Genomic DNA, 8577 nt, shown 5'->3' on the forward strand with positions numbered 1-8577 from the left:
AGAAAACATGCATCACTGATATATTTTAATATGCATCTATCCAGAATATTTTGATCAGAAGGCAAATTTCAACTAGTACTGTCTATGAAGGTGACACAAATTATATTAAGAAATTAGGTTTAATGGTGGTCTTGTTGATTTGTCTGGCAAGAGGGAAGAAACTTTTTTTTCAAAATCAACGTCAAGTTGATAAATATAAATGAGAAGAGGTAAAAATTAGACTATCTGCAGTCCTATTCATAAAATTAATATGAGAAAGAAAATGACATTTAAATACTATTCTACTGCACTCTTTATGATTTGTATGCAACAAATATCTGTTTTTAAAGCAGGTATTACCACTCCGAATAAACTTTCTTCTGCTACTTCTTTTTAAAAGAAGTGCACAGTCATCAAAAGCAGACAAACTCCATATCAAACAGAGTTGTCAACTGCCTTCATGCTCAAAAAAAATCCCCACAAATCTCATCATTATGAAGAGTGAGTTTGGACTGATTCAAGTGCATTTCTCCCTTCAAAGCCTACAGAAATGATCCCCAAAAGTAAAGTCTTAAATAACAAAACTTGCCTTTTTCCCCATCCCTTATTTAGCAATCTTTGAACTGAGCGTGAACTCATTTGTGGAAAACGCAATCTTACATTTAGATACGTGTTTTTTATTAATTCTCAGTGAAAGCAATATTTTTCAATTCACACTTTTGAGAATTTATTTGGAAAGAAATGTAAAACTTGTAAAATGTAATTTTATGAATCAAACATTAATGCTCAAACATTTTCAAAAGTTTTTTGATTTACTGTCTAGAAAACATGCATCACTGATACATTTTAATATGCATCTATGCAGAATATTTTGATCAGAAGGCAAATTCCAACTGTTACTGTCTATGAGAGTGACACAAATTATATTAAGAAATTAGGTTTAATGGTGGCCTTGTTGATTTGTCTGGCAAGATGGAAGAAACTTTTTTTTCAATATCAACGTCAAGCTGATGAATATAAATGAGAAGAGGTAAAATTAGACTATCTGCAGTCTTATTCATAAAATTAATATGAGAAAGAAAATGAAGTTTAAATACTATTCTACTGCCTGCACACTTTACAATTTGTATGCAACAAATATCTGTTTTTAAAGCAGGTATTTTCTCTCCGAAAAAGCTTTCTTCTACTACTTCTTTTAAAAAGAAGTGCACAGTCATCAAAAGCAGACAAACTCCATTTCAAACAGAGTTATCAACTGCCTTCATGATCAAAAAAGCTCCAAAAATCTCATCATCGTGGAAAGTGAGCTTGGACTGATTCAAGTGCATTTCTCCCTTCAAAGCCTATAGAAATAATCCCTGAAAGTAAAGTCCTAAATAACATAACGTGCCTTTTTCCCCATCCCTTTTTTAGCAATCTTTCAACTGAGCGTGAACTCATTTGTGGAAAACGCAAGCTTACATTTAGATACAAGTGTTTTTCATTAATTCTCAATGAAAGCAATGTTTTTCAATTTACACTTTTGAGAATTTATTTGGAAAGAAATGTAAAACTTGTAAAATGTAATTTTATGAATCAAACATTAATGCTCAAACATTTTCAAACGTTTTTGAGTTACTGTCAAGAAAACATGCATCACTGATACATTTTAATATGCATCTATCCAGAATATTTTGATGAGAAGGCAAATTTCAACTGTTACTGTTTATGATGGTGACATAAATTATATTAAGAAATTAGGTTTAATGGTGGCCTTGTTGATTTGTCTGGCAAGAGGGAAGAAACTTTTTTTTCCAAATCAACGTCAAGCTGATAAATATAAATCAGAAGAGGTAAAAATAGACTATCTGCAGTCCTAGTCATAAAATTAATATGAGAAAGAAAATGAAGTTTAAATACTATTCTACTGCACACTTTATGATTTGTATGCAACAAACATCTATTTTTAAAGTAGGCATTACCACTCCAAAGAAGCTTTTTTCTGCTACTTCTTTTAAAAAGAAGTGCACAGTCATCAAAGGCAGACAAACTCCATGTCAAACAGAGTAGTCAACTGCTTTCATGCTCAAAAAAAGCCCCAAAAATCTCATCATCGTAGAGAGTGAGCTTGGACTGATTCAAGTACATTTCTCTCTTCAAAGCCTATTGAAATGATCCCTGAAAGTAAGGTCCTAAATAATATAACTTGCCTTTTTCCCCATCCCTTATTTAGCAATCTTTCAACTGAGCGTGAACTCATTTGTGGAAAACGCAAGCTTACATTTAGATACAAGTGTTTTTCATTAATTCTCAATGAAAGCAATGTTTTTCAATTTACACTTTTGAGAATTTATTTGGAAAGAAATGTAAAACTTGTAAAATGTAATTTTATGAATCAAACATTAATGCTCAAACATTTTCAAAAGTTTTTGAGTTACTGTCAAGAAAACATGCATCACTGATACATTTTAATATGCATCTAGCCAGAATATTTTGATCAGAAGGCAAATTTCAACTGTTACTGTTTATGATGGTGACATAAATTATATTAAGAAATTAGGTTTAATGGTGGCCTTGTTGATTTGTCTGGCAAGAGGAAAGAAACTTTTTTTTTCAAAATCAACATCAAGCTGATAAATATAAATGAGAAGAGTTTAAAATTAGACTATCTGCAGTCCTATTCATAAAACAAATATGAGAAAGAAAATGAAGTTTAAATACTATTCTGCTGCACACTTTACGATTTGTATGCAACAAATATCTGTTTTAAAGCAGGTATTACCACTCCGAAGAAGCTTTCTTTTGCTACTTCTTTTAAAAAGAAGTGCAAAGTCATCAAACACAGTTGTCAACTGCTTTCATGCTCAAAAAAGGCCCAAAAATCTCATCATCGTAAAGAGTGAGTTTGGACTAATTCAAGTACATTTCTCCCTTCAAAGCCTATAGAAATGATCCTTGTCAGTAAAGTCTTAACCCCTTCCCGCTCCTGGACGTACTATTAGGTCATGGCAGCTGTATCGTTCGCGCTCCATGACCTAATAGTACGTCTCGGGAGTAACGGCCGTCCTCCCGACACATACAGGAGCTGTGACAGCTGCTGTCTCGTACAGCAGCTGTCACAGCTCCTACGGCGGGGACCGATCGCTGTGTCCCCGCTGATTAACCCCTTAAAAGCCGCGTTCTATAGAGATCGCGGCTTTTTAGGGGTTAAGCTGCCATCGCCGGCCTGCTACACGATGGTGACTATGGCAACCGGACACCAAACAATGGCATCCGGCTATGCCATAGACGGAAGCCTAGTGGGTCCTGACAACGTCAGGACCCACTATGCTTGCTGTCAGTGAGTAGCTGACAGTTCTAATACACTGCACTACACAAGTAGTGCAGTGTATTAGAATAGCGATCAGGGCCTCCTGCCCTCAAGTCCCCTAGTGGGACAAAGTAATAAAGTAAAAAAAAAGTTAAAAAAAGATGTGTAAAAATAAGAAAATAAAAGTTTTAAAAGTAAAAGTCCCACTTTTTACCTTATCAGTCATTTATTATTAATAAAAATATATAAACAAACAAATAAACTATACATAATTGGTATCGCCGCGTCCGTAACGGCCTGAACTACAAAATTATTTTGTTGTTTATCCCGCACGGTGAACGCCGTAAAAAAAATATTAATAAACCGTACCACAATCACAATTGTTTGGTCACTTCACCTCCCAAAAAATGGAATAAAAAGAGATCAAAAAGTCGCATGTACCGAAAAATGGTACTGATCGAAACTACAGTTCGTTACGCAAAAAATAAGTCCTCGCACGGCTTTATTGATTGAAAAATAAAAACGTTATGGCTCTTAGAATAAGGTAACACAAAAAGTGAATGATTTTTTACCAAAACTTATTTTATTGTGCAAACGCCATAAGACATAAAAAAAACTATAAATATCTGGTATCGCCGTAATCGTATCGCCCCGCAGAATAAAGTGAGTATGTCATTTATAGCGCACGGTGAACGCTGTAAAAAAAATAGAATAAAAAAACAATAGTAGAATTGCTGTTTTTTAGTCACAACGCCACCTAAAAATAGAATAAAAACTGATCAGAAAGCCGCATGCACCCCAAGAAAACTACAATGGATTCCTCAAGGGGTCTAGTTTCCAAATTGGGGTCACTTTTGGGGGGTTTCCAATGTTTTGGCACCACAAGACCTCTTCAAACTGGACATGGTGCCTAATAAAAAAGAGGCCTCAAAATCCACTAGGTGCTCCTTTGCTTCGGAGGCCGGTGCTTCTGTCCATTACCGCACTAGGGCCACATGTGGGATATTTCTCTAAACTGCAGAATTTGAGCAATACGTATTAAGTTGCGTTTCTCTGATAAATCCTTTTGTGTTATAAAAAAAATGGTATAAAGAGGATTTTCTGACAAAATTTTTTTTTTAATTTCACCTCTACTTTGCTCTAAATTTCTGTGAAACACCTAAAGGGTTAATAAACTTTTTAAATGCTGTTGTGAATACTTTGAGGGGTCTAGTTTCTAAAATGGGGTGTTTGATAGGGGTTTCTAATATATGGGCCCCTCAAAGCAACTTCAGAACTGAACTGGAACCTAAAAAAATAAATAAATGAGGCAATACTTCGCTTCTTACATTATACTGATAATGAGCCGTGCCCACCCCGAGATGACCCCAGTTTTGACCGTTTGTATAAACGGAGACCCCTATTAGACCGTTCCAGTGCCCGGTTTTCCCAATCATACACCCCCGAGAAGTGTATTTCTATTGATGAGTCCCTGGTACATTTTAAAGGGAGGGTTCAATTCCGCGAGTACCTGCCGGGTAAGAGGGCAAGGTATGGTGTGAAGATGTATAAGCTGTGCGAGAGTGCATCAGGGTATACCTACAGGTTTAGGATATATGAAGGAAAGGCCACCCCCAAACCAGACTGCATCCTGGACTACAATAAGTACATGGGAGGGGTGGACTTGTCAGATCAAATCCTGAAGCCCTACAGCGCCATGCACTGTGGTATAAGAAGCTGGCCGGGCACATCATACAGATGACATTGTACAATGTGTACGTGATACGTCGATGTGCAGGCCAGACGGGAACTTTCCTGGTATTTCAAGAGGTGATTATCAAGAACCTAATCTTTAGGGACCAAGAAGGGGGGGCACCCAGTACTTCTGGAAGCGGGGCCACACGCATCATACCAGGGTGGCAACACTTTCCAGGAGAAGTTCCCCAAACTGGCAAGAAGGGAAAAAGTCAAAAGAGGTGCAAAGTCTGCTATAAGAGGGCGATAAGGGATGACACAATATATCAATGTGACACGTGTCCCGAATAACCAGAGCTCTGTATGAAAGAGTGTTTTAAGATGTATCATACAGTCCTTGATTTTTAATCTACCCCAGTTTTACTTACCCTGATGCACTCCGCACAGCTTATCCCCTCTCGTCTTTCCCCTCTGGGCCCTGCTGTGTGCCGAGGCAGCTGATAACAGCCACATTGAGGGTATTGCCATACCCGGGAGAACCCACATTACAGTTTATGGGGTGTAGGTCCCCGGTCAAAATGCTCACTACACCTCCTAGATGAATGCCTTAAGGGTGTAGTTTTTAAAACGGGGTCACTTCTTGCGGGTTTCAACTCTACTGGTACCTCAGGTGCTTCTGCATACATGACTTCGCAATAGAAAATCCCCAGTAGGCCAAATGGTGGTCCTTTCCTTCTGAGCCCTCCCATGGGCCCAAACGGCAGTTTTTCACCACAAATGGGGTATTGCGGCACTCAGAACAAATTGCGCAACAGAATGGGGTATTTTGTTTCTTGTGAAAATAAGACATTTTCAGCCAAAACGACATATTATTTGAAAAAAATAATTTTGTTTTCATTCCCAGCCCAATTCAAATAAGTTCTGTGAAAAAACTATGGGGTCAAAATGGTCACAGCACCCATAAATGAATTCCTCGAGGGGTGTAGTTTCCAAAATGGGGTCATTTGTGGTTGGTTTCTATTGCTTTGATACCTCTGGGGCTCTGCAAATGCGACATTGCACCCGAAAACCAATCCAGCAAAATCTGGACTCCAAAGAACAAATAGCGCTCCTTCCCTTCTGAGCCCTCCCATGGGCCCAAACGGCAGTTTATCACCACAAATGGGGTATTGCCGCACTCAGGACAAATTGGGCAACAAAATGCAGTATTTTATTTCTTGTGAAAATAAGAATTTTTGAGCTAAAATGACATATTATTGGAAAATATATATATTTTTTTAATTCCCAGCTCAATTCAAATAAGTTCTGTGAAGAAACTATGGGGTCTAAATGGTCACATTACCCATAAATGAATTCCTTGAGGGATTTAGTTTCCAAAATGGGGTCACTTCTGGCGGGTTTCCATTGCTTTGATACCTCTGGGGCTCTGCAAATGTGACATGGCACCCGAAAACCAAACCAGCAAAATCTGTACTCCAAAGAACACACAGCACTCCTTCCCTTCTGAGGCCTCCCATGGGCCCAAACGGCAGTTTATCGCCACAAATGGGGTATTGCTGCACTCAGGAGAAATTGGGCAACAAAATTGAGTATTTTGTTCCCTGTGAAAATAAGAAATTTTTATAAAAAATTACATCTTATTGGAAAGAATTTCATTTTCTTAATGTCACAGCCCAATTGAAATAGGTGCTGTGAAAAAACTGTGCGGTCAAAATTCTAACAACAACCATAAATGTATTCCTTGAGGGGTGTAGTTTCCAAAATGGGGGTCACTTCTGGTGGGTTTCCATTACTTTGATACCTCTGGGGCTCTGCAAATGCGACATGGCACCCGAAAACCAATCCAGCAAAATCTGGACTCCAACGAACACATAGCACTCCTTTCCTTCTGAGCCCTCCCATGGGCCCAAACGGCAGTTTATCACCACAAATGGGGTATTGCCACACTAAGGACAAATTGGGCAACAAAATGGGGTATTTTGTTCCCTGTGAAAATACGAAATTTTGATCACAAATGGCATTTTATTGGAAAAAATGAATTTTTTTTCATTTCACAGCCCAATTCAAATACGTGCTGTGAAAAACATGTGTGGTCAAAATGGTAACAACAACCATAAATTTATTCCTTGAGGGGTGTAGTTTCCAAAATGGCGTCACTATTGGGGGATTCCTACTGTTTTGGCACCTCAACACCTTTTCAAACCTGGCATGCTGCCTAAAATATATTCTAATAAAAAAGAGGCCTCAAAATGCACTAGTTGCTTCTTTGCTTCTGGGGCTTGTGTTTTATTCCACGAGCGCACTAGAGCCACATGAGGGACATTTCTAAAAACTGCAGAATCTGGACAATACACATTTAGTAGTATTTCTCTGGTAAAACCTTCTGTGTTACACAAAAAAAATTTAATACAATTGAAATTCAGCAAGAAAAATGAAATTTGCAAATTTCACCTCCACTTTGCTTTAATTCCTGTGAAATGCCTGAAGGATTAAAAAATTTTCTAAATGCTGTTTTGAATACTTTGAGGGGTCTAGTTTTTTAAATGGGGTGTTTTATCAGGGTTTCTAATACATAGGCCCCTCAAAGCCACTTTAGAACTCAAGAGGTACCTTAAAAAAAAGGCTTTTGAAATTTTCTTAAAAATATGAGAAATTGCTGTTTATGTTCTAAGCCTTGTAACGTCCAAGAAAAATAAAAGAATGTTCAAAAAACGATGCCAATCTAAAGTAGACATATGGGAAATGTGAACTAGTAACTATTTTGGGTGGTATAACCGTCTGTTTTACAAGCAGATGCATTTAAATTATGAAAAATGCAATTTTTTCAAAATTTTCTCTAAATTTTGCAATATTTCACCAATAAACACTGAATATATCGACCAAATTTTACCACGAACATTAAGCCCAATGTGTCACGAGAAAACAATCTCAGAATCGCTTGGATAGGTTTAAGCATCCCGACGTTATTACTACATAAAGTGAAATATGTCAGATTTGAAAAATGGGCTCTGAGCCTTAAGGCCCAAACTAGGCTGCGTCCTTAAGGGGTTAAACAACATAACTTGCCTTTTTCCCCATCCCTTATTTAGCAATCTTTCAACTGAGCGTGAACTCATTTGTGAAAAATGCAAGCTTACATTTAGATACAAGTGTTTTTCATTAATTCTCAATGAAAGCAATGTTTTTCAATTTACACTTTTGAGAATTTATTTTGAAATTAATGTAAAACTTGTAAAATGTAATTTTATGAATCAAACATTAATGCTCAAACATTTTCAAACATTTTTGAGTTACTGTCAAGAAAACATGCATCACTGATACATTTTAATATGCATCTATCCAGAATATTTTGATAAGAAGGCAAATTCCAACTGTTACTGTCTATGAGTGTGGCACAAATTATATTAAGAAATTAGGTTTAATGGTGGCCTTGTTGATTGGTCTGGCAAGAGGGAAGAAACTTTTTTTTCAAAATCAACGTCAAGTTGATAAATATAAATGAGAAGAGGTAAAAATAGACTATCTGCAGTCCTATTCATAAAATTAATACGAGAAAGAAAATGAAGTTTAAATACTATTCTACTGCACACTTTACAATTTGTATGCAACAAATGTCTGGTTTTAAAGCAGGTATT

General features: G+C 37.0%; 3 non-coding genes and 1 pseudogene across 3 annotated transcripts; all 4 read right to left on the reverse strand.

Moving 5' to 3' along the window:
• Positions 1 to 337: 337 nt before the first annotated feature.
• Positions 338 to 552, reverse strand: LOC142747788 (small nucleolar RNA U3). The gene has a single exon (XR_012882032.1). It is a non-coding gene; the product is annotated as a small nucleolar RNA U3 (small nucleolar RNA).
• Positions 553 to 1140: 588 nt separating this feature from the next.
• On the reverse strand, positions 1141 to 1353 carry LOC142747790 (small nucleolar RNA U3). Its single transcript, XR_012882033.1, has one exon. It is a non-coding gene; the product is annotated as a small nucleolar RNA U3 (small nucleolar RNA).
• Positions 1354 to 1938: 585 nt separating this feature from the next.
• On the reverse strand, positions 1939 to 2152 carry LOC142747785 (small nucleolar RNA U3). The gene has a single exon (XR_012882031.1). It is a non-coding gene; the product is annotated as a small nucleolar RNA U3 (small nucleolar RNA).
• A 586-nt stretch (positions 2153 to 2738) lies between these two features.
• Positions 2739 to 2929, reverse strand: LOC142747794 (small nucleolar RNA U3; annotated as a pseudogene).
• Positions 2930 to 8577: the final 5648 nt, after the last annotated feature.

Source organism: Rhinoderma darwinii, chromosome 2, assembly GCF_050947455.1.
Source record: "Rhinoderma darwinii isolate aRhiDar2 chromosome 2, aRhiDar2.hap1, whole genome shotgun sequence".
In the NCBI taxonomy this organism is placed as follows: Eukaryota; Metazoa; Chordata; class Amphibia; order Anura; family Rhinodermatidae; genus Rhinoderma; species Rhinoderma darwinii.